We start from the raw sequence: 27,443 nt of genomic DNA, 5'->3' as shown, positions 1-27,443 counted from the left end.
GTTTTCAATGGCAGCTGGCTTTTCTGTACAGCACAATAGGCTGCTGTGCTGAGCATGGTTTTGGTGCACATGCTGGACACCAGAAAAAGATGCAGGCCATCTAATACCCTCTCGGGTGCCACGCCTTCCTGCCGCCCGTTTGGGTGTAGATCACTCAGGCTTGGATGAGGTACTGGGGCAGTGCCACGGAAACCAATGGTGTTGTGCCCTCTTGTGCTGATGTGGCCCCCATGAGTGAGGCTGTGGTAAGCACCCAGAGAAGTCCAGCCACCCTCCAGAGGGCTTTGGTGACCGGTTAAGTCTGCTATTGTGCCTGCCCCAGTGGCTGGCAGGCAGCAGGCTGTACATCTCTGCAGCACCGACAGGGTTAAGTACAGAGTGTTTCACATTCACCAGAGAGGCTGACATGCCCCCCCCCCCCCCACACACACTTCACCACCTCATCCCTGAAGAAAGCGTCCTGCTCATCTGGACTGTAAAGTCTTGACTGCTCTCCCCACCCTGAGTCACCTGATTTCAGCGTGGGCATGAATGCTGCAGGTGGCTCAGCCGAGGCCCCACTGTGCCTGGCTCACAGACCGGACCCTTTCCTTCCTGACACAGCCTTGAGCTTTCCCACAGACAAGCAGAAGGTGGGAATGCAGCGCAGACAGCACCAAGCCACACTTCCTTGGCAGTTTCACAGCTCTTGGTTTGTGAGATTAGCAGCTGTGCTACTGCAGCTGGCTCTGGAGCTAGGGGGTTTTGACAGCTGCATAGCTGTTCTCTGAGGGGGTGTGAGTGTGCGGGGAGAGGTGGGGAAAGCCGGACCAGCAGGGGGTGTCGCTGTGCCAGCTTCCCTCACAGCAGCCTGCCACTGTCCCTCAATGGTAGCCGGCAGCACCCCCACGTAGCTCCAGAGCAGAAGCTACCTGCTTTGCTGAATTGAGATTCAAAGAGTGCCACACATTCACAAGTGACTGCCGCTCTGAAAGGTCATTCTTTGTATGGCAGTAGCACCCAAAGGCACCCTGCCCCCTCCCCAGGATCAGCACCAGGCCCTGGACAGTACAGGATGAGGACTCCATTGGACTAGGCACTGTCCACAGGCAGCCCCTGCCCCAGCTGTAGAGCTAAATGCACTCCTTGAGGAAGTACCTCAGCTAGCTAACTGCCATCACCATAGTAGCTGAGCACCTCATGAATATTAATGAGTCAAGCCTCCTGGGGTGGGAAACGCACTATTATCCCCATTTCACAGATGAGGAACTGAGGCCTTGCTCAAGCTCACCAAAGAAGTATGGGGCAGAAAGCCAGGAACTGAACCTACCTTTCCACTGTCCCCGCCCAGTGCCTTCACCCCAAGACCAGACTTCCTCTCCACAGCCACACACTCATCTTTCCTTAAGAGACACTTTGTCTGAGTGCCAGCCAAACCTGGCGTCGGCTCACCATTTGTGACTGACGTCAGGAGTGTGGCACGGCAGTCACAGAGAACATTCTTCCTCATGAACTGACCCCCACCCCATTCTAACTCCCTCTGCTGTCATTTTAGCTGCCTAACCTGGGGGGGGGTGTCTCTGGTGGACACTGAAAAGCCACTGTGCCACCAACAAGCCCTGATGTCTTGGGAATGATCCTGATCAGGGCTGGAAGCCATGTACCCCAAGAGTGGGAACCCAGTGCAAGGATCCTGTGCTCCCAACATTAACAGTGATACTTTGGCTTAGGTCCTGAGCCAAAGATGCATCACATAGCTCCCAGCTCTTCTCCTGTTCATTCATTTGCCAAGGACTCAGATGCTAACTTCATGTTTCCTTCTTGCATTTCCCCATGGCATCTGGAGCCAGAACGTCCTTTCCTTCCATTGCCTCCTGCTCCTTCTCCTTTACCTGCCATTTGCCTGGTGCCACGCTCCCTTTCGGGCCCCCCAGTTACTCCCCCTCCCTTGTTTTTCTGTCTCAGAAGACGCGCCCAGGCCCTGCTTTTCAAGGTAACAAATAGAAGAGCCAGTCCCGTCAGCACAGCAGCCCGAGAAGATAAATGGGCTGACACACAGAGCAACCTCTGTGAGTTGGGCCCTGGGGCCCCGGCAGGAACCGACACCGTGACAGATGGGCTGACAAGAGGTGCTGACACAATGGGGTCAGCCTAAATGTCAAAGGGGTGAAAGCTGTGTCTTTACCGCCTCTCTGCCTGGCCCCAGTGTGCTGTCAGGGCAGGGGATTGCCACGTATTGACTCCTATGAGTTGTCACTGGAGCACGGTTCCAGAGAAAACTATCTGGAGAACGGGCACCATTTCCTGTGCCAATGCTGGCATCGTAATTATCCCATCCTCAGATTCTACTGACAGGGGCATGGAGCCAGTTAGGTGACAGACCTGCAGCTCCGACCCTCTGTCAGATAGGCATCTCGTCACACTAAACTCCCTCCTATGCACTACCCCCAGCGCCTTTCTTGCCTGCTTCCCTCCCAGGCCTGCCCAGTCAGGTGGGGTCCCTCCCTGGCCTGCTGTGTGCTGACAGCTCTGGCTCTGGGCTCCAATCTGCCACAGGGCTTGGCCTTGCTCTGCCTGTCTGCATGGACACCAGGGAGCAGCAAGCCAGCTCTGCTCCTCTTCCTTCCACTGTGGCCAGCTGTTTGCCTCCAAAGCCCAGCCAGTGGGAAACTATCCATTTTGGCACCAGTCATATGGCACAACAACCATTGCAGGGAGATTAACAATTGCAAACATATTTGAAACTGTGTTGGACTTGTCGGCTGCTACTTCAATTTCTAAGGGGTTTCTTGGTCTTTCTTGCCGGCTCGGGGGCTCTGTAGGAAAACCTGACATCAGAGTCAGTCTGGAAAGTGCTAGTTTAAAAGTAAATGGGAGGAATTGTGCCTCTCTGCTTTAGGGAACAGCCCGTTTTCTCTGGGCTGGTCTACACTTGGACTTTTCACACCCCTGAGAGACCATAGCTATGCTGATGTACATTTCCAGTGTAGACCAGCCCTGAGAAATAAAGTAGTGTGAAATTGCAACTCTTCCAGGAAGAGTATTCTGTTTTGGCTAAACTCTGTGTGCATGCTGTGAACATTACAGTAACCCTCAGCAATCAAGATTTTTCTTTTTAACCAATTTTGTTTCCAGTTTTCAAAAACTCTTTTGTGAATACCTGTGTGATTTCACTTTTTCCCCCATGGAAAATCAAATTTGAAAAGTCCAAAAAATTCCTTGGGATAAAATAAATGTGGCCTCAGAAACATGCAATTTCTAATCGTTCGTGTGTGTGTTTGGTGCCAAAGCAGCTGCTTGGCAGGAATCTCACACAGCAAACACAATCTCTGGCTTATGAAATTGCTTGAAGAAAATGATCAAAAATGATTGCACAAAGCGCCACTAGAAAGTTACATGCCTTTCTCGCAGTCCTGGCTGTACCTCAGTTGCTTGCTTTCCAAACCATCTGCTCTCACAAAGGCCTCCATATTTGTTACTCATTGAGTAGCCTACTGAGGCATAAGACAGACCCGTTTTGCTCTCCCAGATGAGGAAAGAATCTGCTGAAGAGCTCATGTAAGACCCTGATCCAGCACCTAGGCAAATGGATTAGTCACAGGTTGACTGGCCCTTTAAGTGGAGTTGGCTCCAGTCTGCACCTGTGACCCACTTTGCCTGCCTCTCCGGGTGGAGAAAATGAACAATGTCACATGACACGCAGGTCATGTGGCAAAAAGCAGGCCTGCTGGGATGGAGATAAAACAGACGCCTGTGGAGCAGAGGAATGGTTCTAGGTAGGAAGGTCAGGGAGTTACTGCTTGATGAAGGGTAGGATGTATGGGCTTCCTTACATAAAATGGCTCTTGCTGGCTTCCAGGAAGAGGGCCTCTTGCTGCAAACCTGCAGGGAACAGGAGCTAGTGAAAAATGCTGGAGTGCAGAGAGAAAGTCTGCTAGCCAGAGGACAGCCTCTGCAGGGACAGGACTAAGCACCTTGCACCAGGTGGGTGGGAGTTCTTGTGTTTACTTGTGAACTTTGTTAATAAACCCTCTCCCTAAGAAGAGCTGTTACCTGGCAAAGGAAAACCTGAGGTTATTGAGGGAAGAGGGGAAAACTGAGGCAGTAGCTAGCCCAAAGCTAGACTGGGTAAGATGTGCTGCTACAAAGGTATGAGTTTGCCTCAGTGACACAGTTACCTTGTATTACTGCAAACCTGTGTGGCTCTCTTTCTATGTGGAACCCTGGCAGCTAGTAACACAGGAGAAGCTGAGGCTGCTTACAAGAGACAGGGCAAACTGGCTATCCCAAGGGTATGTTTGTTGGCTCCTTATGGAACAGGTGTGGCCACCGCAAAGTCACAGCTAAGGGCATGTGAATTTGCTAGCCCAGATACAGCATCTAGTGGCCCATCGTTATGAAAAGAAATTATACTTATCTTTCCAAAAATATTACTTGCCCTAGACAAATGGGCAAGCGGAATTTTGTGAAGCTGCTGGAAGGACTGGAAACAACTAGAGAAATGGCGCTCTTGCTCTTGACTAGGTGGAGTTATTAAGGCCCTGATCCAGGAAATATTTTACGCACTTTGCTTCACATTGAGCGTAATTCCAGATGAGCGTCCACTTATGAGGCCTATTTTGGTCGACATGCTGGGAAGTGAATATGCGTTTTCCACATCCCAGATGCGGGCCCTTCCCGTCAGACTGTAGAGGGGTAGCGGGAGAGGAGTACCTTTCACTGTCTCCCGTTAGAGCTGTCCCACTTTGTATAAACAATACTTAGTAGGCCCTGCACTCATTTGGGATGTCCTCGTTCTCTTTCTCTTGTTTTTTCCCCGCTAATTTCAAAAGCTCTTGGTTTCATGTGAAACAGGAAAATATTTGAAAACTTGAAACTTTTCTCAGAATGAGAACTGATTCGTGACCAGCTCTACAGCTGGCGCTAAAGATGTGGGGCTGCAACAAATTCATAGCCCCTGCAGGTCAGGCACAGAGGAAAACCCGTCACACCCCCCCCACCTCAACACCTCAGTGGGTCACGTAAACCCATGCATAATCTGTTTGTAACCAACAGATCTACTCACGTGTTGAAAGTTAAGCACCTGCTTAAGTGCTTTCCTGTATCAGGTCTGTAATTCCCATCCCTTACAGTTAAAATGGTCCAGCAATTTCACTTTGAAATTGGCTACTGCATATATTTATGGTTTAAGTAACCAAGAGCTCTGGCTTTACTGTCCACGAAAGGGTCTCCAAAAAACCATGATCAGGTTGTCTGCAGATTAGCATAGACCTGCAATACTACCTGGGCATTGTTAACAGGCCAATCGCACAAAAAGACAGCCCACTTTGCCGGGGGAAAGTGGCTGCTAAGGCATGCTCAAGGACGAGATGGCTGGGAGACTTTAACAAGATCAGTACCACTTCCGGACAAGATTACATGCTGTACTAGGTAGCAAATAGACCGTTTTTGCTGGATTTGGAAACCATTTATAGGGTCCGTTAGGGACGGTATAACACACCAACACACAAGGAAATAGCCAAGGTATTACCCACAGCAGACTTCCTGTTTCATGTTTTTACAGTGTATTAATGTGTAGAATTAAAAGCAAAATAAATCAGAAAATCATGTATAGTGCCACCCACCCATATCCCCAGCAACAGCCTGAGGTGAACTGGGCCTAGGGGCTACTGTTATGTTGCAGCCCTAGCCAAGTCTGCTGTGACTCTAATTTCAGAGGGTTGAACCCCTATAAAAGGTCACCTGCTGCCCTGGGCATCATCAGCACCAAAAGATCTGGTGCCGGGGGCTATAGCATCACAGCTCTGGCCTGGCCAACTTTAGCAGCCAAGACTGGGCAGACCCAAGGGAGCTGGGTGTAGACTGAGCTTTGGACATCAAGGTGGGAGGGGCAGATGGTGAAATAGTTACCTTGTTCGCTTTGAAGCGGGTGCAGCCTCGGACCTTCCTGGCCCTTCATCCCCTTTTCCCTATGGAAGTCTCAGTCCCACAGGCTGAAGGCAAAATGCTGGGATGGAGTACTCTTTCCCAGCCATGGGCAGCGAGTTCTATGGGGCCCGGGCACCAGAAATATTCCTGGCCCAGGGGCCTGGCTCCAGTAAATTTTCCTGCCTGCCCTGCCGCTCCCGGGCTATTTAAAACAGCCTGGGGGCTCCCACCGCCACCCGGCAGTGCAGTGGGGCTGAGCGGCTTCCTGCATGCTCGTTCCACATCGTTGCTGGCACATCCTTGCAGCCCGGGGGGGGCTGTGCCCTGAACACCCCTGCGGGGCGGTGCCTGGGGACAGCAGCACGCAGGCATCCCCCGGCCTTCCCCACCTAGGAGCTGCTGCCGGAGGGGGTGCTCCAGGTAAGCACCGAACCCCACATCCACTTCCAGAGCCTACACCCACAGCCACTACTCACACACACCTTCTGACCCCAAGATTTCCTCCTGCGCCTCCACCCCCCGCACCCTCTCTCACCCCCAAACTCCCTTCCAGAGCTTGCACCCCTCACCTCCTCTTCCACTCCCACCCCCTGCCCCAGCCCAGAGCCTGCACCCAGCACCCAAACTACCTCCCAGAGCAGAGGTGGGCAAACTACGGCCCACGGGACTGTCCTGCCCAGCCCTTGAACTCCCGTCCGGGGAGGTTAGCCCCTGGCCCCTCCCCTGCTGTCCCTCTGGCCTGCAGCCTCACCTCGCTGTGCCACCAGTGCTCTGGCCCGCTGCTCCTGTCATGAAGCATGGAGGCGTGGCTGGCTCCAGCCAGATGGCGGGGCTGTGAGCTCCTGCTACTCTGAGCAGCATGGTAAGTGGGTGAGGGGGAGCGAGCTAGTGAGCAAGCGGACGGGAGGGTGGGGGTTGGATAAGAGACAGGGAGTTCCGGGGGGCAGTCAGGGGACAGGGAGCAGCGGGTGGTTGGATGGGGCACATGTTTGGGGGGGCGGTCAGAGGACAGGGAACAGAGGGGGTTGGATAGGCGTGGGAGTCCCGGGGGGGCTGTCAGGGGTGGGGGTGTGCATAGGGGTTGGGGCAGTCAGGGGACAGGGAGCAGGGGGGTTGGATGGGGGGTGGGGTCCTGGGGGGGCAGTCAGGTGGTGGGAAGTGGAAGGGGGCGGATAGGGGGCAGGGGCCAGGCTGCTTGGGGAGGCATAACCTTCCCTACCTGGCCCTCCATACAGTTTTGCAACCCTGATGTGGCCCTCGGACCAAAAAGATTGCCCACCCCTGTCCCAGATCCTGCACCCCAATCCCCTTCCCCAGCCCAAAGCCTGCACCCGAACTCTGTCCCAGAGCCTGATCTCTCACCCCTTATGCCCTCTGCACCCAAACTCCCTCTCAGAGCCTCCACCCTACACCCCTCCTGCACCCCAATCCCCTGCCCCAGCCCAGAGCCTCTACCCAATCTCCATCCCAGAGCCTGTTTCCCCTTCCAAACTCCCTCCCAGAGCCTTAGGCAGGTGCTGGGGAAGTTTGAGGGGGCGGGTTCTGCGTTTTCTGGCCACCACAAAAATTTTTACAAATCTGCCACCCCTGTTCTCAGCATAGGCATTGGACTGGTTGGGTGGGATTTTCCTTCCTTGTGAGGTGAGAGATATACAGCTGGAGAGAAGAAACCACTTGGGACATGAGTGGTGAGGTTGAATGCATTGCCAGGGCCAGATTTCCCATTAGGCACATGCCTCGGGGAACCGGCATTCTAGAGATGCCTAAAAATTCAAATTTTGCCACTCCCAGGTCCTGACAGGGGGCAGGGCTGGCTGAGGGGGAGATGGCCCCATGCAGCCCTGCTGGAGGGCTCCTCGCTGACCTTGGTGGACAGAGTTGCCTCCCAGCAGGGCTGGTGAGTGCGGCTGGGGGGGCAGGGCTTTGGAGAGTGGGTCTCTGGAGGAGTGCTGGGAAGCTGGGGGTGGGGGAGGTCTTTGTGTGTTGGGGCCCTGAGCAGTGGGGATTCTGTGTGGGGCACTGGGAAGTTGTGGTGGGGCTATGCAGGGGTGCTGGGCAGTTGGGGGGGTCTGTGGACAGAGGGGTGGTGAGGTGCCTAAAAGTGGTGGGGTACCCCTGCTGCCCGTGGTGGTTATGAGCTTGTGGCTGCCTCCAGACAGAGGGAGCTCCCGCAGATCTTGGCCACCTCCGGGCAGCGGGGGGTGGGGCTCTGACCACCTGCGCCCAGGTGTAAATCTGGCCCTGTGCATTGGGTGAAATTGTGGCTTCCAAAGAAGTCGAGAGCAAAACTCCCATTCACATCAATGGGGCCAGTATTTTACACCTGGTCAGAACCCAGGATGGGTTGAGGAGGGCTGGGGATTAATGGAGGTGGATGGTTTCCCCCCAAAACCTGCTGAGGGTGAATCTTCTGGGGATTAGGGTAAAATACCGACCAGGGTTCTTCTGTTCTTGGTTTGGATCTATTTTATCCACTCCTGGCAGAAGGGTTGGATTGAGCCGGCTGGTTTCTCCATGCTGTGTGTGAGGATCAGCCTCCGCAGCTGGCGAAAGGAGACCCCTGGGGTCACTGAGTGGGTCATGCACCCAGACCATCCAACTAAGGTACCTAACAAAATTATTACAGTTAATAAACAAGTATAATGGTGATGAATGCACTGGGCGTGGTCAGGCTGAGTAAAGTTCGACACTTAAAGCAGGGAGTCACCATCTTTGTTGCTGCTGATGCTAATAATAATTAGAGATGCTAAAACAAAACTTGTCTTCAGCTACTGGCAAATCCAGCCTGGTGACGACCAAGACAGAAGGCAGGGGAAATGTTGAGAGGCTACTCACGCCAGTGGGATGATTCAAAGCCATTTCTAAATGAGCTCAGCTCTCCAGCAGCACTTTGCAGATCTTAATGCCACCCCTGCAGCTGCAGGGACTTCACACATCCCTGGTCTCACCTGGAGGACTGTATGTGCAGTTGTCACTAGAGGGTTCCTACAGAGCTCCTGTTCAGGAGCTAACTGCTGTTGTAAACAAGATGAATGCAGGAGTCACTGGCACATTCCACAGGGCAGCTGCAGAGGTGAAAGGCGGAAACTAGTTTGAGCCTCACTACTTTCGCAGCTGTTTGAAGGTCTTACTGAAAATAGCAAGACCTGTGGCTTGGCAGTAAATCCGGGTCAGAATTCTGGACAGGCCTGAGAGCTGGTAGTTTAGTAATGAGCCACTCAGACACCCTACCTCTGAAGGGGAGAGCAGATTAAATTATTACTGGTATCATAGTAGAGCCTAGAGGTCCCAGCTGAGGTCAGGGCTGCATTGTTGTCATAAATGAAAAGGGAAGGGTAACCACCTGTCTGTATACAGTGCTATAAAATCCCTCCTGGCCAGAGGCAAAACCCTTTCACCTGTAAAGGATTAAGAAGCTAAGATAACCTCACTGGCACCTGACCCAAAATGACCAATGAGGGGACAAGATACTTTCAAATCTGGAGGGGGGAATAAAGGGGTCTGACTGTCTGTCTGTCTGATGCTTTTGCCGGGAACAGATCAAAAATGCAAGCCTTCCAACTCCAGTTAAGTTAGTAAGTAATCTAGCTAGAAAATGCATTAGATTTTCTTTTGTTTAGTGGCTGGTAAAATAAGCTGTGCTGGAGGGAATGTATATTCCTGTTTTTGTGTCTTTTTGTAATTTAAGGTTTTGCCTAGAGGGATTCTCTATGTTTTGAATCTGATTACCCTGTAAGGTATTTACCATCCTGATTTTACAGAGGTGATTCTTTTACCTTTTCTTTAATTAAAATTCTTCTTTTAAGAACCTGATTGGTTTTTCACTGTTCTTAAGATCCAAGGGTTTGGATCTGTGTTCACCTGTACCAATTAGTGAGGACTCTTACCAAGCCTTCCCCAGGAAAGGGGGTGTAGGGCTTAGGGGGATATTTTGGGGGAAGACGTCTCCAAGTGGTCTCTTTCCCTGTTCTTTGTTTAACACACTTGGTGGTGGCAGCATAGGATTCAAGGACAAGGCAAAGTTTGTACCTTGGGGAAGTTTTTAACCTAAACTGGTAAGAATAATCTTAGGGGATCTTTCATGCAGGTCCCCACATCTGTGCCCTAGAGTTCAGAGTGGGGAAGGAACCTTGACATGGTGGCAGAGTGGTGGGATCATTTTGAACCAGAAGCACAGCAGGATTGTAAAAGGTGATTGCAGCTGTTGATTCTGTCTCTCTGCCTGGGGGACAGAGCAGCAGGCATAACAAAAAGATTTTTCTGTAGGCTGAGAATAGCTATCAGAGACAAAAGGTATCAGGTTACAGCACAGCAAAATTTTACAAGCCAGGTTATTTTTTGTTTTCTTTCTAATTCTTGGGTGTAAAGTTAGTTAAAAACAGACAGGTTAGGATGGCAGAATGCAATGTTCAACAGAAGCTGGAATTAGCAAGATTTGAGGCTGAGGAAAGACAAAAGGAACATGGAAGAACTCAGACAGATGGAAATGGAGGCAAAGGAAAAAGAAATGGAGGAGAGGGAAAAAGAGAGAAAGCATGCACTGGAGATGGAGAAGGCAAAGGCTCAGCAGAATATACCAAATAACCCTAACAATCCTCCCCCCCCCATCCCCTGCTCTCCTGCTGGTATTAGCTCATCTTAAGTGATCACTCTCCTTACAGTGTGTATGATAACACCCATTGTTTCATGTTCTCTGTGTATATAAATCTCCCCACTGTATTTTCCACTGAAGGCATCTGATAAAATGAGCTGTAGCGCACAAAAGCTTATGCTCAAATAAATTTGTTAGTCTCTAAGGTGCCACAAGTACTCCTTTTCTTTTTGCGAATACAGACTAACACGGCTGCTACTCTGAAACCAATCTTTCCCCAACAATCCACAAATGGGAGCGACTATGTCCACAGTATGATGAATCCAGTGATATTGCTGAATATTTTCTCACCTTTGAGAGACTGTGCACACTCCATCAAATTCCTGAAGTTCACAAGACGACCACATTGGTCGCAAAATTGACTGGAAGAGCTCTGGACGTATTCAATAAAATACCTATTGAGGAGGCTTCTGACTATAATAAATTCAAGGATTTGGTTTTAAAGCAATTTCAAGTTACACCTGAAACTTAGAGTTAAATTTTGAACCCTTAAGAGAGGGCCTGGACTAAGTAATGTGGCTTATGTAAACCAGATGACAGATCTTTTTGATAAATGGCTCAATGGACGGGCTGTAACTAACTTTGGAGGAATGTGGGATTTGATGACACAGGAGCAATTCCTGAGCATATCCAAGGAGGCTTGCTTCTTATGCTGATCAAGACAAGCAGTCCCCAACCACCAGAGAAGTGGGGCAAACCGGAACAAAACGGGTGGAGGGAGGAGAGAGAAACAACCCTGGTTGCAGTTGGAGTGTATACCAGAAGGGACGCCCTCAGACCACACCCTACTATCGGGGGCAGCCCAAGGCCCCAACTACACCCCAAGGAACACTCCAGACACCTTATCGTCCTGCCACACCGTTCTCCAGCAATCCACCTCACCCCAGTGACCCGTCAGCTGGGCGATGTTTTAAAGGTAACGAGTCGGGGCATGTAAAGGGCAACTGCCCCAAGAACCCCAACAGATTACATTGTACTGGAATCACACCAGAGGTCCTCAGGCCCAGATGCCTCCCAGATACCCTCAGAGCGGTGGGAAACTGAGTGTGAGCAGGAAGAAGGTCACAGCATGGAGGGACACCAGAGCACAAGTGTCGGCTATCCATGCTTCCTTAGTGGACCCCAATTTAATCGACCCAGAGGTCAACCCTTCAAATCAAACTCTTTTGACTTGCGTACAGCCAAGTTGCCAGTCGAGTACAAGGGCTGGTCAGGAACGTGGACTTTTGCAGTCTAGGATGATTATCCCATCCCCATGCTGTTGGGAGAAGACTTGGCCAGTCATGTGAAGCTAGCCAAGAGGGGGGGAATGGTCACCCACAGCCACGCTAAGCAAGCTGTCACACCTAGCTCTGTTCCAGAAACTTCTACCAGGACCCGGTCAGGGGTGATGGAACAGGACCCCATGCCAACGTCTGCAACAGCAGTAGTGGATCTAGTCACAGGGACCCAGACAGAGCCAGTCCCAGAACCGGAACCAGCAGAACAACCAGCACCAGAACCATTGCCAGCACTGAATCCAGTACTTGCAACCCCAACACCAGAGGGCCCCACCGAACCTGCACCGGCAGCAGCAGATAACCCTACACAAGAGGCTCAGCCGGATCCTAAAACCCAGCATAGTGCATCAGTGGAGAGTGGTTCACAGTCAATGAAAACGGCCCTATCACCTGCATAGCTTCAAGAGGGACCAAGCCCAGGTCCACAATCCAATGGGGAACTGATGTCTCTAGCATCAAGGGAACAGGAAGCAGATGAAAGCCTCCAGAGAGTTTGGATGGCGGCACGGAGCAACCCACCACCTCTCAGCTCTTCTAATCGATCCAGGTTTGTTGTAGAAAGAGGACTTTTATACAAGGAAACTCTTTCTGGTGGACACCAGGAAGACTGGCATCCTCAGAGACAGTTGGTAGTTACAACTAAGTACCGGGTAAAGCTCTTATGCTTAGTCCATGATCATCCTAGTGGCCATGCTGGAGTGAACAGAACCAAAGACCATTTGGGAAAGTCGTTCCATTGGGAGGGATGTTTCTACCTATGTCCGGTCTTGTGAGGTGTGCCAAAGAGTGGGAAAACACCAAGACCAGATCAAAGCCCCTCTCCAGCCACTCCCCATCATTGAGGTTCCATTTCAGCGAGTAGCTGTGGATATTCTGGGTCCTTTTCTGAAAAAGACACCCAGAGGAAAGCAGTACATACTGACTCTCATAGATTTTGCCACCCAATGGCCAGCAGCAATAACGCGAAGCAACACCAGGGCTAAAAGTGTGTGCCAGGCACTAACAGACATTTTTGCCAGGGTAGGTTGGTCCTCCAACATCCTTACAGATGCAGGAACTAATTTCCTGGCAGGAACTATGGAAAGCCTTTGGGAAGCTCGTGGAGTAAATCACTTGGTTGCTACCCCTTACCACCATCAAACAAATGGCATGGTGGAGAAGTTTAATGGAACTTTGGGGGCCATAATACGTAAATTGGTAAATGAGCACTCCAATGATTGGGACCCAGTGTTGCAGCAGTTGCTCTTTGCCTACAGAGCTGTAACCCATCCCAGTTTAGGGTTTTCACCATTTGAACTTGTATATGGCTGCGAGGTTAAGGGGCCATTACAGTTGGTGAAGCAGCAATGGGAGGGGTTTACACCTTCTCCAGGAACTAACATTCTGGACTTTGTAACCAACCTACAAAACACCCTCTGAACCTCTTTAGCCCTTGCGAAAGAACCTACAGGATGCTCAAAAAAAGCAAAAAGCCTGGTATGATAAACATGCCAGAGAGCGTTCCTTCAAAGTAGGGGACCAGGTCATGGTCTTAAAGGCGCTCCAGGCCCATAAAATGGAAGCATGGTGGGAAGGGCCATTCACAGTCCAAGAGCTCCTGGAAGCTGTTAATTATCTCATAGCATTCCCCACCTCTGACCGAAAGCCTAGGGTATACCACATTAATTCTCTAAAGCCCTTTTATTCCAGAGAATTAAAGGTTTGTCAGTTTACAGCTCAGGGAGGAGATGACGCTGGGTGGCCTGAAGGTGTCTACTCGGAAGGGAAAAGTGATGGTGGTGTGAAAGAGGTGAACCTCTCCATGACCCTTGGGTGTATGCAGCAACAGCAGATCAAGAAGTTGTGCACTAGCTACGCACTGACATTCTCAGCCACCCCAGGACTGACTGAACGGGCATACCACTCTATTGACACAGGAAATGCTCACCCAATTAGAGCCCAGCCTTACCGGGTGTCTCCTCAAGCTAAAACTGCTATAGAACAGGAGATCCAGGGTATGCTACAGATGGGTGTAATCCGCCCCTCCCTGCACTGACACACCTAACTAAAAAGAAACAGCCAAATGCAGTTCAGTGGACTGAAAAGTGTCAGAAGGCCTTTAACCAGCTTAAAGTGACACTCATGTCTGACCTTGTGCTAAGGGCCCCAGACTTTGACAAACCGTTACTAGTAACCACAGATGCATCTGAGCATGGTGTGGGAGCAGTCTTAATGCAGGAAGGACCGAATCAAGAGTTCCATCCTGTTGTGTTTCTTAGCAAGAAGCTGTCTGAGAGGGAAAGCCACTGGTCCATCAGTGAAAAGGAATGTTACGCTATTGTCTATGCTCTGGAAAAGCTACACCCATACGTTTGGGGACGGTGTTTCCACCTGCAAACAGACCATGCTGCGCTACAGTGGCTTCATACCACCAAGGGAAATAACAAAAAAAACTTATTTGGTAGGGTTTAGCTCTCCAAGATTTTAATTTCGACATACAACACATCTCAGGAGCTTCTAACAAAGTGTCTGATGCACTCTCCCGTGAAACTTTCCCAGAATCAACTGGTTAAAATCATCCTCGAGATGTGGAAAATATTGTTAGTCTTTATACAGTTAGTAGTATATTTTGAGGTGCATGTGTCTTATTAACTCTGTTTTCTCCTAGAGCTCCAGGAAGAAATCACAGCCATTGTTTCACCCTATCTGTGATTTGGGGTGTGTGTCATAAATATAAAGGGAAGGGTAACCACCTTTCTGTATCCAGTGCTATAAAACTCCTCCTGGCCAGAGGCAAAACCCTTTCACCTGTAAAGGGTTAAGAAGCTAAGGTAACCTTGCTGGCACCTGACCCAAAATGACCAATGAGGGGACAAGATACTTTCAAATCTGGAGGGGGAGGGGAGGACAAAGGGTTCTGTCTGTCTGTGTGATGCTTTTGCTGGGAACAGATCAGAAATGCAAGCCTTCCAACTCTTGTTAAATTAGTAAGTAATCTAGGTAGCAAATGCGTTAGATTTTCTTTTGTTTAATGGCTGGTAAAATAAGCTGTGCTGGATGGAATGTATATTCCTGTTTTTGTGTCTTTTTGTAACTTAAGGTTTTGCCTAGAGAGATTCTCTGTTTTGAATCTGATTACCCTGTAAGGTATTTACCATACTGATTTTTACAGAGGTGATTCTTTTACCTTTTCTTTAATTAAAATTCTTCTTTTAAGAACCTGCTTGATTTTTCACTGTTCTTAAGATCCAAGGGTTTGGGTCTGTGTTCACCTGTACCAATTAGTGAGGACTCTTACCAAGCCTTCCCCAGGAAAGGGGGTGTAGGGCTTGGGGGGATATTTTGAGGAAAGATGTCTCCAAGTGGTCTCTTTCCCTGTTCTTTGTTTAAAACGCTTGGTGGTGGCAGCATAGGATTCAAGGACAAGGCAAAGTTTGTACCTTGGGGAAGTTTTTAGCCTAAGCTGGTAAAAATAATCTTAGGGGATCTTTCATGCACGTCCCCACATCTGTACCCTAGAGTTCAGAGTGGGGAAGGAACTTTGACAATTCTGCCAGGTGCTGCACAAACGCATAGCAGGAGATAGGCTTTGTGTCAAATGTCTTGCACTAAATAAACAAGACAGAGGAAGGGTGAGAAGTAAACTGGCTTGCCCAGGATTAGTGTCTAGGTGTTCTGAATTTGCGTTAAGTGACCTTCCCACTGACTCTACAATAAACAATAAACAGAAATGAGTTTATCATGAATCCCAGATTTAAGGAGAAGAACCAGCCATGGGGTCTGTGATGTTGCACTCCATATGTTTTATGGAAATATGCTTATGAGTTTAAATATGATGTAACTGGAATATGCCTTATGCAAAAGGTCTCTTGTAAGGTATCATTACAAAGTTTATAATCTTCTGAGTGTGTTTATCCTATTTGTTTGTATGCATCATTCTTGTATCTGAAGCTAGAAATATTAAATATAACTCTGAGGTCCTATTGTAATTATGCAAAGCATAGGCCATTGATGGTGGGTTAGAATCTTGATGACTCCCATTGACTAAGACAATTGGTTGTAAATGGCTCTGTTTACTTGCAAACCTCCCTGGGTACATTCGGGCCAGCCCGGGAAGAATGAAGTCTCACAGGACATGTGACCATGTCACATGATGCTGAAATACATCTTCTAAATGGAAAAGTACCAGATTTAAGGAGGGGTGGGGACCCAGAGAGACACAAGATTCCTGCCCTGGGCCAAAGCTATAAAAGGGGGTGGAACAGAACAAAGGGGGCTGCCTGTCATGAGAAATCCCCTAGTTACCACCTGAGCTGGAACTAAAGAGGACAGTACCAGGGGAAAGGATTGGGCCCAGACTAGGAAGGAGACTAGTCTGTGAAAGAAGCTTATTGGAACATCTCTGAGGGTGAGATATTATCTGTAATCAGTTTCTTAATGTATTAGGCTTAGACGTCTGTATTTTTGCTTTATTTTGCTTGGTAACTGACTTGTTCTGTCTGTTATTACTGAAACCACCTAAATCCTACTTTTTATACTTAATAAAATCACATTTGTTTATTAATTAACCAAAAGTAAGTGATTAATACCTGGGGGAGCAAACAGGTGTGCATAGCTCTCTATCAGTGTTATAGAGGGTGGACAATTTATGAGTTTACACTGTATAAGCTTTATATAGAGTAAAACAGATGTATTTGGGGTTTGGATTCCATTGGGAACCGAGTGTCTGGATGTGGGAAATAAGTAACCAAAAACTGCTCAGCAGGTCAAAGTCTACAGCTTTGGGGGTGTGGACCAGACCTGGGTCTGTGTTGCAGCAGGCTAGCAAGTCTGGCTCAACATGGCAAGGTTCTGGAGTCCCAAGCTGGCAGGGAAAACAGGCTCAGAGGTAATCTCAGTACATCAGGTAACAGTCCCAAGAGGATCTCTGTGACTGAGCCCATCACAGCTTGATCTGGAGAGGTTTTGAGAACCTGCTTATCCCACTGAGGAAGTCAATGGGACTCCTGTCAGCTCAGCACCTCTCAGGATCAGGCCCAGCATGTGGACGGATGCTGTGTCACTTCCCTTCCCTTGCTAGATGTAATGAGTCGGCCTCTGGTGGGACACAACTGAGAGTATCAATTCAGGAAAAATTGCTGCCCAAGCCTGGGTTTCCTTTACTATTAAGGCACACCAAACCAGTCAAAGAGAGAGGGCTTCAGTCTCACCCCACTGGCTAACCAGAAGTCACACAAGCAATTCCCTTAGACACTCCAGTTTCCCAGTATCGCCACCAGTGCCACTTGTTATGGGGATGAATGGTTATGAAAGCCAATACCCAAGTAAAAGAGAAAAGGAGGTTCTCCCGATCCCAAAGGCCCAAACCTGAGGCCCAGATCAATATACAAGTCAGATCTTACCCCAAATCACGCTGTTGCCAATCCTTTAGAATCTAAAATCTAAAGGTTTAATTATAAAAGAAAACCAATTTTTAGCTCTCATTTATATTTCTAACTGGAATCAATTACATACAGTAATGGCAAAGTTCTTGGTTCAGGCTTGTAGCAGTGATAGAATAAACTGCAGGTTCAAATCCAGTCTCTGGAGTAAATCCACAGCTTGGATGGGTCATTCAGTCCTTTGTTCAGAGCTTCATTGTAGCAAAGTCCCTCCAGAGGCAAGAAGCAGGATTGAAGACAAAAGGGAGGGTTTTCCAGGGTCTTTTATAGTCTCTCTTGTGGGCGGAAACCTCTTTGTTCTCCTGTGTAAAATCACAGCAACAAGATGGAGTCTGTAGTCACATGAGCAAATCACACATCCTTGCATGACTCAGTTCTTTACAGGCCAACACCATTGTTTACGCGTTAGTTTGAATGTTCCCAGGAAAGCTCAGATGTGGATTGACGTCTCCCAAAGTCCATTGTCACTTAAGTGTTTCTTGATTGGGCACTTTCTGAGAATAGTCCTTTCTCAAGAAGCTGACCAAATGCTTAACTGAGGCTACTTAGACTCAAACACATTGAGATACAAGTACATAGCCAATATTCATAATTTCAACTACAAAAATGATACACATATAGATAGCATAATCATAACCAGCAAATCATAACCTTTTTATAGATACCTTACACGACAACTTTTGTACAATATTTGCTTCAAATATATAGCAGTGGTTGAAACAATGATCTATACGGTGTGACAGGGCAAGGCCAGATGGCTATAGAAAAGTAATGGGAGATAGATATATTAGCTCCAGGCTAAACAAATCCCTGGTACCAGGATAAGTGAAATGGCAGCTTCTCCAGGTCAATTAAGACACCTGGGGCCAATTAAGAACTTTCCAGAAAGCAGGGAGAATGCTAGGTTGATTGGGACACCTGAAGCCAATCAGGGGCTGGCCGAAACTAGTTAAAAGCCTCCCAGTTAGTCAGGTGGGTGTGCCTGTCAGGAGCTGTGGGAGGAAGTTGCGCTGTTGGAGAGACTGAGTAGTACACACCATATCAGGCACAAGGAAGGAGGCCCTGAGGTAAGGGTGAAGTGGAGCTTGAGGAAGTGAGGGCTGCTGTGGGGGAAGTAGCCCAGGGAATTGTACATGTCATGTTTCTAAAAGGTCAGCTACCATAGCTGATACTATTAGGGTCCCTGGGCTGAAGCCTGGAGTAGAGGGTGGGCCCGGGCTCCCCCGCCCTTTGCCCCGGATTAATCACTGAGACTGGGAGACAACAGAGACTGTGCAAGGGAGGATAACTTCTCCTCACCTCCCTCACTGGCTTATGATGAAAATGGCTCAGTAGACTGTGACCCTTGTCTCTAGAGAGAGAAGGGTTACGTGGAGGGTTGCAGTGAGCCTCTGAGGCTAGCGAAATCCACCAGGAAACGCGGGACCCACGGAGGCAAGGACAGAGCTTTGTCACAATGGTCACAGTTTATGTCAATAATGACACACTAGACGCTTCTGGCAATGCAGCTCACTTGGTGTGCTAAAGCTGCACTGGGGCAAGGACCACAGAAATCGAACTACACAGAGCTAGGACTTAAGAGCATAAGCTCTCTGGGACAGGAGGTTTTGTCTGGTGTATTTGATCTGTATGTATAGTGCCATCAACCCCTGCTGCGCCTTATGAATAATTAACTCTAATAATAAATTAGAGCGGTTATGGTCACCAAGTCTATCCCCCTGGGGACTGACGCACGACTTTCTCCGCAGTCTATTCTCTAGGGCTCTGTCCAGTCTCATTTCAAATGTCTCGAAGGATGGATTATAGTGCTCTAAGGGAATCTGCAAAATAGGATCACAGGTCAATTGACTCTATCTGCAGAATGTAAGAGGCCAATATGTCACCGTGCAGATGGATTTTTTTAAAAAATATCTTGGACTGGGTAAGAGAAACAGGAACCTGTTCTGTGGCTTAATAAACAAAAGGGGGCCAATGCCGCATACAGTGACCCCACTGACTTCTGAGAAGTTACGCAGCGAGTAAGTCAATGCAGCATTTGTCTTGCATGTTGTATCCCTTGGGTCCCTTTGAAAGGTTTAATAACTTGCCCAAGGCCACAGAGGGATTAAAACTCAGCTCATCCTGGCTCCTGGTCCTGGGCTGGACCAGCTAGATCCTGGTGGTTCCGTATGCCCTTGTGAACTCTGCTGAGATCACCAAACACTTTGCTTGTGACTTAAATCTGCTTGGCCTCCAGCAGTTTCTGGGATGGGGTGAATGAAGAGCGGGGCTTTAATCCTGCTACACTTTTTGCACGGAGTGAACTTGGCCCTGTGTTAGCAATTGAGCCTTCCTTCTCCCACAGCCGGGCTACTCTGACTGTTGCCCAAAGGGGAAGGGAAATGAGTTAAACCCATCTTCAGACACGTTTGTATTGATTCTGTCACTTCCTTGCTGCTTGCTGACAGGTGATGGATGGCTCATAAGGCGGCCGGCACAGTACATTACGTTTCCCATCCAGAGACTCCTAAATCATTTCAAATTTTCAAATTTCCTAATCAATATTTTATCACTACAGAAGAGGAGAGCGGAACGGACCCATTTCTCAAGAGGCATAAGAGTGTGTGTGTGTGCACGCACATGCATGCATGTGTGCCTGTGAATCTTTATGTTCATAATAGCACTGTTGGTGCTATAATCATCATCATTAATAATACTATAGAAATGGGACCAGGAAGTGCTGATCAGATATAGCTCTGGATGTCAATCACTGTGAGTGTAGGCTGGGGTTCAGGTCTGAGAATGAATCTGGACTGGAGTTTGGATTTGAGACTGAATCTGAGCTGGGGATTTGGGTTTGATGCCAAATCAAGCCCAGGGCTCAGGCTGAGACTGAATGTGGGCTGGTGTTCAGGTCGCTGACTGCATTAGGTCTGGGCTTTTTGTCTCTGCCTGTAACAGGACTGGGGTTTGACGCTGGCCATGCTCAATCATTCTTGCAGTCTACTGGTTTCATCCAAACCAGGCCTCTTGTGGATTTGGGTCTGACCCAAACAAAAACCTCAGGAGGATTTGGTTGTGGAAAATCAAATCTGAAGGGGCTCAATCTGAGGTTGTTTCTATCCCATCACCAGGTGCAAAATATAGAAATATCCCTGATTGGTTCGAGCAAGATCATATGACCTGGTTTAACATGCCACTGAGGCAAGAGTTTGGACAAAGAGGCCATGGGTCAAATGGAGCAGGGCACTGAATTGTTTGAGAACCAAAACCAACAGACCAAACAAATGCTTTGCTATGAAAGTGCTGCCTATTTCGTGTGAAGAGGTGAGGAGACTTAGGCTGATGCCTAGACACCATGGTGAGGAGTGCATTAAAAGTGCTTCAATGGATAAACTGAACTTGATTTTCCTACATGAGAAAGAGGTGAATGAATACCAGGGGATGAAGTAAATAAAGAACTGAGGGATCTGAGGCAGCTGGATCTCATGGGCCCTTGAGCGAGTGAGCAGGCTTGTTCTAATCCTGGGTGTGTGTCCCGTGAGGTTCTTCCCCGTGCTCTGCCCCATGTGTCTTTGTTACGTTAGCCCGGGCCAGCTCTGGTGTTGGGGTAGTGAAGCAGGATGTCAAGCAGACATCATTGCTCTGTACATTGAAGGGGAGGGTTTGGCAGATGTGGTGGGAGAGAAGTCTAGGGCTTGGTGACAGCGGGGAGAGATCATCAGGAGGGCCTATCACCTAGGAGGCACTCTGCCAGATCCTCGGCTCTGGGAGGTGAGGTTGGGGCATTTCATAAATATAAAGGGAAGGGTAACCACCTTTCTGTATCCAGTGCTATAAAATCCCTCCTGGCCAGAGGCAAAACCCTTTCACCTGTAAAGGGTTAAGAAGCTAGGATAACCGCATTGGCACCTGACCAAAATGACCAATGAGGGGACAAGATACTTTCAAATCTGGGGCGGGGGAACAAAGGGTTCGTCTGTCTGTGTGATGCTTTTGCTGGGAACAGATCAGGAATGCAGCCTTACAACTCCTGTTAAGTTAGTAAGTAATCTAGGTAGAAATATGTTGGATTTCCTTTTGTTTAATGGCTGGTAAAATAAGCTGTGCTGGATGGAATGTATATTCCTATTCTTGTGTCTTTTTGTAACTTAAGGTTTTGCCTAGAGGGATTCTCTATGTTTTGAATCTGATTACCCTGTAAGGTATTTACCATCCTGATTTTACAGAGGTGATTCTTTTACCTTTTCTTTAATTAAAATTCTTCTTTTAAGAACCTGCTTGATTTTTCACTGTTCTTAAGATCCAAGGGTTTGGGTCTGTGTTCACCTGTACCAATTAGTGAGGATTCTTATCAAGCCTTCCCCAGGAAAGGGGGTGTAGGGCTTGGGGGGGATATTTTGGGGAAAGACGTCTCCAAGTGGTCTCTTTCCCTGTTCTTTGTTTAACACACTTGGTGGTGGCAGCATAGGATTCAAGGACAAGGCAAAGTTTGTACCTTGGGGAAGTTTTTAACCTAAACTGGTAAGAATAGTCTTAGGGGGTCTTTCATGCAGGTCCCCACATCTGTACCCTAGAGTTCAGAGTGGGGAAGGAACCTTGACCAGGCAGAACAGCTACAGGGCACAGTAGCTGTTTTTTGCAGACACCAAGATCCATAGGAATAACTATTTTATCCCATGAATCTCAACATGTGTGCCCTCCCCCTCTAGGCTCCCTGCGCCAATGTTAGCATGGCTCTTGTCCATGCCACACTGTGATTGGATGAGACCCTCCAACTTCCTACTTATAGATCCTCTGTGGAGTGGGAAAATCACAGAAAGTGAGTTGCCATTAATCTGAGCAGCAGGAAATGGTGCTGCCCTGAGATGGGGCCATGCTGCACAGCAATGATTCTTCCCCTGAGGCCTCTTTCTGGGCACACCCCTGATGGGCTGAGCATGACTCCAGCGAAGCAGCTGGGAAGGGGACAGAGGTAATTGTGTGGGGGGTGGGTTATGCCAAAAGGCCACTTTCTACCACACATCTTAGGCACATGTAGGCATGAGAGGTTTGCAATTCTGCTTTCCTTATCATCCTGTTTGCTCTTGCTCTGTACTTTTGAGTTCCCTGCCCTTGTTCATTTACAGTTACAGCATTTCTGCATTTAATTCCATTGTGCTCGTGTTTTATGCTTGATCTTTGCCAAAGGAAAGACTTAGTTTTAAAACCCTCAAGCTGCACAGCTATGGGGAAGCAGCTCCAGTTAAAACAAAGCCTTCCTTGTCGCTGCCACTTTCCCTCTGTTTGCTTGGGTGACTCGCTAGTGTCCTCACTCCTCTGTGGTGTTCCACGGCCAAGCTGTAACTCAACAGAAGTTACAGACAGAAAGCAACAACGCTTGATTTCTGCTATCATAAGGATAACCTTGTGGTTCAAGAGTGGGGCTTTGAGTTACAAGATCTGGGCTGAATTCATGGTTGTGTTACAAACCCCCTGTGTGACCTTGTACAAGTTGCCTAATATTTCTGGGCTTAGTTACCCACATGCACAATGGGGAAATAATCTTTGTCTTTCCTCTCTAATTAGAGTGCAAGATCTTTCGGTCAGGCATTGTGTTTCACTGTGTGTTTGTACAGCACTTTGCACAATGGGGCCTTGATCTCCGATAAGACCTCTAGGTGTTACAATGATCCTGATCTCTGGGGCTGGAGTAGTCACCTGGATGATGTGGTCCTAGCTATATGTAAGCATAGATTAGCTAAATCAGTGACTCTGGCCCTTCAGTCACATTCACCTTTCATGCTGGTGGCAACAGCCCTGGTCAAGGGGGCAGAAGTCTCCTATTTAAAGAGACACACCAAGCCCTTTTCAGAGAGATAATGTTATTCCTTAAATTGCAGGGCTGAAATCTCTTCTTTGGTCACAAAGAACAAGAGGGCAGAAGGAAATTATGGAGAAGCATCCCAAGGAGGCAGGATTACCATGCACCATTAAAACGAAAACAATCTGCAGAGCCATTTTCTTTCCTCTCTGTTTATGTTCAAAGCGTAAACACAGAAGCGTTGCTGGAAGGTACAATGTAACCCTACTTTATTTAATAGAATTTAGAATGATAACACACAAGAACCCTGAAACAGAGAGAGAACAGGCTGCTCCCTAAAACAGAGGTGCACAACTCACCCTACCTTACTCTAGACTGGCTCTTTGCAGTCTGACTTTGATTGCATGCTTCCCTATAGACCCCCCCCCCCCGACCCCAGCCTTCAAGAAGGCCTAGGAAAACCCTTAACCGTTTAGAATTATAGATTAGTTTTCAATACACCACTAATGTCAGCATGGACTTTTCCCCCTCTGTGCTAATCTCTAGTGGGCCAGTTGTTCCTCTGATGTTATTGCATGAAGAGATATATCTTGAATTCCTCTGCAAATGTGGTCAGGTCTGGGCTACTCCCCACACCTTGGTAAACTGAGTTCAATATGTAACACTGGCCAAGTGTTTGAGTCCCCTTCTGTGACTGGTCCAGACAACAGCTGCCTGCTAGTATTCTCAGCTGGTCAGTCCTTCAGCTCATGTGGTAGAGGCTTGTGTTTTGGAGCTAGAGGCCCTACGTTAAGTCACCCAAACAGAGGGCTGTTGGTCACCCGAACAGAAGGTTGTTGTTCAAAGCTGGGGGCCTACTCTGAGAACTCTGCCCTGGATCTCCGCAAAATCCATTGTGGGTACTCTCGGCTCCTTTTTACAATAGGTCTTGTCCTCGTTGGCGGAGAGGCCTGCTCCAGTGAGGGATGAGAAGTGCTCCCTAAAGAGACTTTGGAGCTTTATTTAACCCAAGAGAAAAAGACACTGTCCTCCTAGGAGCCAGGTTTTCCTGTCCCAAACTGTTGCTTGCAAGACACTAATGGGTTGAGGTATTAAACATAATCCACCTTTGGGGTTTCAGGACCCAAACACATCCCCAAACTCTGCACTCTTCGAAACCTATCTGGGGGCCTGTGTAAAATGACTTGATGGTCTCTGTCCGGTCTCCGTCCTGTCCCTATCCCAGGGCCCGTATTAAACCACCATCACACCTGCTGAAAACCTGGGCTTTGATGTCAGTCTCTCTGGGTTGGCCAAAAACCAAATGGCCCTCAGAGATGCAATTCTCCTCTCCCTCTCGCCCCTCCAGGGTAGAGGGGAAGTGCAATGTCTGGGCAGTGTGGAGAAGAGCTTGCACTTGTTGTTGTTGTTGTAGTAATTATTGTTACAGTAATGTTATAGTGATGTTATAGGTTATAATTTCATGTATATAGTTATGAGGCTCATGACTTAAAATATATATTCTCATGACTTAAAATCAGCCCAGGCAAAAAAACTCTAAGAGCAGAGGGGCAATTCACACCTCATCAAGGCAAGTATGGACAAACTCAGCCCAGCCTCACAGGAACAAAGGACGCTGTCCTAGGCAGCAACAAAAGGATCTGTTGGACTCTGGAGTGAGTCACACCCCTTCCTTTGGTCAGTTTGGGACTGCAATGAGGTAATGATCACCTGACTCTGAAGGGTAGGGGGTAAAGCCAAGAGGAAAGAAAGAACATGATAAAAAGGAGAGACGTTTGCCATGCTCTTCCTCTCTCTTCCACCTACATCTACAGACACCACACCAAGCGACTGAAGTGCTGATCAAAGGGGAGAGTCTGGCTGAAGAGCAGCCAGCCAGTCTGTGATGGTAAGCATCTAAGTTTGTAAGGACATTGAAAATGTTAAGATTAGCTTAGAATGCGTTTTGCTTTTATTTCATTTGACCAGATCTGACTTGGTATGTTTTGACTTACTTAAAATTTATCCTTATAGTTAATAAATCTATTTGTTTGTTCTACCTGAAGCAGTGCATTTGGTTTGAAGCATGCCAGAGACTTCCCTTGGGATACCAAGCCTGGTACATATAAATTTATTTGTTAAATTGACAAACTCATATAAGCTTGCAGCATCCAGCGGACATAACTGGACACTGCAAGACGGAGGTTCCTAGGGTTGTGTCTGGGACTGGAGATGTTGGCTAGTGTCATTTGGTTGCAAGTAGCTGGGAGCAGCTTACATGCCAGAGGCTGCGCGTGAACAGTCCAGGAGTGGGTGTTCTCACAGCAGAGCAGGGTAAGGCTGGCTCTTAGAGTCAAGGACTGGAGTGACCTAGCAGATCACCAGTCCAGATAACACCAGAGGGAAACGTCACACCTACATTCACTCAAAAATATTTAAAGAGGCAGAAGGAGATGGGGGAGAACATCTCTTAAAGTCCTCATTAACACTGGGCAACAATCAGAATCCACCCCCTTCACATTCCTCTGCAGCATCTGCCCACTTATAACAACACTTCCGATATCAGAGTGCCCAGGGGAGACGGCGAATTGACAGCCCATGTTCCTCTCTCCCCTGCTTTAGTCTTCTGAATGAAATGAAGCTGTGGGTATCAGACGCCCATGGGTGCACCTGCAGCTCGGACACTTTTGACCAATTTTTTTTCCCATCAAAACCATGCAGATTTGGGTTGACCGAAATATTTCACAGATTCAGGTCAATTTTGTTGTTGCTGAATTGTTGGGCTGGTGGGGGGGAAGGGATTTAGAAAAAGGCAAAAGAGTTTGTTTTGATGTTTTTGAAATGATACGTTTAGATGGGTTTTTTTAATCAAAATGACTCTTCCAACATTTCATTTAAATTTATTTTAAAAATAGAAAACTGGGGGTGGAAACACTGAGTTTGACCTGAAACCATATTTTGAGTCATTTGGAAGTGCCTGTGCACTGAAAAATCCATTATTCACATGGTTCTAGGCATGGATGTTCTGGCTCAGCCTGGGCTGGACCAGGAATAGCTGCTGCGAAGGAACCGCTAGACAGTGTTTAACACCATCGCAGTGAGCATTCAGAGCAATGCCATGGCTCAGCGACAGCAATCACTGATCTGCTGCAGCACGCTGTAATTATCCATTGTCAGAGTCAACACAGCGTGATGGATTGGCACAAAGGAGGGAGCATTGTCCCTAGAGGGCAGCCACGCTCAGTCCAGACCAAAACTCTCTGGCCCTTGGTCCTCTTCTAGCCAAGCTTATGAGTCTCACACCCTCCAGATTGAGGATGGATAAACAGGCAAAGCAAATCTGCTCTGTTATTACTGTGCCACCAAACTACGGTGCGTAGGGGAAATCCAGTGGCAGCCAATCGGGGCTGAAACCAGAGTGTTGTACTAGGAGGTAGATTTCTGTGTTTACTACCAGGAGGGGGAATCTGCCTGGGGGAGTGGGAGGCAGCATCGTTATGAGGCCACTTGTTCCTTAGCAGCTGGACTGACGGCATTGCAAAGACCTCCCATGGTCATAGATGCTACTAGCTTTGGCCAGATTGGGGCTGGCACAGTAGATGGGGAAAATGCAATATTCCACTTCCAGGTACTTTTCAAACTCCTGTCCACACCTAAAATCCTTTGCTGCTTCTTCCTTCACAGGGAGATGAGTCTGGGAGGTGCCCCTTCCCTTGCTCAGCCAGTAAGCGGGCTTTGGTTGTACCTCTTTCAGTGGCATTGTGGTGTCAATGTACAGTATTGTCAGACTGTCCTGTCACCCTGACCCCCCACCCCCAGCTCCAATCCCTTAGGAAATGGAGTGAAACAGTCTGAAACCAACTCCCCTTTGTAGAAAGAGCTCTCCATATACAAGTGAGAAGAGTCTAAGATGAGCCATGAACATGGGGCTGGGGTGGAGATGACTAGAGGCTGCGGCACTCCTTTCCATTGAGACCGGAGGCATGTTTGAACTGAGGTTTGTCAAGTGGCAAATGCATTGGGCTGCCGAGCCAGCTATTGACAAGCTGCTTTGCAGTGAGCCAGGAATCGGGGCTGTCCAGATGTGGCCGGGGTGAATGACAAGTTCTAATTGCACAGCATTCTCCAAGCATTATGGTGAAGTCCGTCTGGCAGGCCCTGCAGAGCGTTCTCTTTCTGGCTGCGATACTCACTCCCTGAATGGCTCTCCCGCTGTCTCTGGGCTCCTAGAGTCTTTCCAAGTGCTCCTCTGCCCATAGTGTGTGCATGCATGTTTCTCAGGTGCTGAGATCTGTCACCACCACAGGCTAAAATCAGAAAGGACAGACCCTCAGCCTCTCTCCCTAGCAGAGCTATAAAGAGTCAGCCCCTCGTTTTGCCCTCCTTCAATGCTAAGGGTTGGTAGCTGCATCGATGCTGGCTGA

At 48.4% G+C, this 27,443-nt stretch overlaps 1 long non-coding RNA gene across 1 annotated transcript in view; it reads left to right on the top strand.

The window, feature by feature from the left end:
* Positions 1-25,612, top strand: part of LOC140915894 (uncharacterized) — a 30,487-nt gene extending 4,875 nt beyond the window's left edge. The window contains exons 2-3 of the long non-coding RNA XR_012160314.1: positions 23,120-23,291; positions 24,561-25,612. This is a non-coding gene — a long non-coding RNA (uncharacterized lncRNA). The remainder of the gene's footprint in view (positions 1-23,119; positions 23,292-24,560) is intronic.
* The last annotated feature ends 1,831 nt before the right edge of the window (positions 25,613-27,443 follow it).

The sequence above is a fragment of the Lepidochelys kempii genome, chromosome 8 (assembly GCF_965140265.1).
Source record: "Lepidochelys kempii isolate rLepKem1 chromosome 8, rLepKem1.hap2, whole genome shotgun sequence".
In the NCBI taxonomy this organism is placed as follows: domain Eukaryota; kingdom Metazoa; phylum Chordata; order Testudines; family Cheloniidae; genus Lepidochelys; species Lepidochelys kempii.
The sequence above is the reverse complement of the archived record's forward strand: the minus strand, read 5'-3'. Positions and strand labels throughout refer to the sequence as shown.